The following is a 1,332-nucleotide window of genomic DNA, read 5'->3' as shown; positions in this document are numbered from 1 at the left end:
TTTTAATGGTAAACTGTATCTGGCTAAGACTGTCCTTATTATCCTAGTAAACCACTAACAGAATAGTGCTGAGCTGTAGGCTCTGACTTTATAATGCTAATTAGTGCTGAATAGGTCACTACCTGGTTGCATTTTAAGTAGGGCGTTGGAACCCTGGCTAAGTTTGACTGAACAAATTTAGAATAACACTGAGTTGATATTCCTCTGTAATTTTGGATGACAGGCGGGGAAACAGGGAGAAGGGGCAAGACCGGCTCCTTAGTACAAGGCCAATTGGCTTTTTTATTTGGGTGGGAGCAGTGAAGGGCTTGCCCTTTCGACAGTACGGTCTCCAACCTCTCTCCCCCCTATTAATTAAGTTTAAATAGGCAACGCTTAACTGAGGTGATCAAATGATTTTCTCATCCGTAGATGAGTGGGCCTTTAACCTTGGCTTGGGTGGACATTGTCCGGATTCCTCCCGTGGGTGTTGTCACGACCCACATCTGTGGCTCTTGNTATCTTTTGGGGAGGGGAGGCAGAGCCTTGGGTATTTTTGGTTTTTAGCTGGAATCAGATACCAACCTCCTTCAAACCAGGTGTGTTGCACAGGGAACTCAGAAACGGTCAAACTGGACCTTCCCCCGCAGTAATCTCCTGCGCCAAGCGGTAGCCATACTGTATTTGTATGATCACGAAGCAATACGTGCAGATCTGAGTCCTGCGCAGTCTCTACAGAAGACGTGTTAACCTCAGATTTAGCAAGGCCTAGACAAGAATTATGTCATTAGTAACACCACGAATTGTGGCAAAAATAGGAGCTGGAAGTCTTTCCTCTTCATCCCTGTTATTCCCTTTGCCTGAGGAACTAAGGACACCTTGCAGTAACAGCAAGGGTGAAAAGCCAGAGGCCAGCTAAGTGACTAAGCCCATCTATCAAAATAAGAACTAATCTCTGTAAATATTAGAAATTTTTACTTTCCTAGCTCTCTTGGTAAATCTAAATTCTATCTTAGACTGAAAGCCACGTGCTGGAATGTCCTTGGAAGGGAGATAGCAGTAGCTACCTGTGTGTTCTTGGGGGAGGGGAAGGCATGCCTGCAGGTCCGGCAGGAGAATGTAGATTGACCTACTTGAAAAAAAGAAAGAGATCTAGACAATGAGAGAGTAGCAATGTAAATTTTCTTTTTGCAGAAGTCTAGGTACTTTATTCAGATGCAAATTGTAAAGCTAAAGCTAGTCTCTGGCCTCCTGTAGGGGATTTGGCTNAGAGGAAAACAGCGTTTCTGGGAGCTTCCATTCCCAGCTGAATTCTAAGCACAAGAGGAATTTTAGTCTTTAGAATGATACTTA

Source organism: Mus caroli, chromosome 4 (assembly GCF_900094665.2).
Source record: "Mus caroli chromosome 4, CAROLI_EIJ_v1.1, whole genome shotgun sequence".
Taxonomy (NCBI): domain Eukaryota; kingdom Metazoa; phylum Chordata; class Mammalia; order Rodentia; family Muridae; genus Mus; species Mus caroli.
The sequence above is the reverse complement of the archived record's forward strand: the minus strand, read 5'-3'. Positions refer to the sequence as shown.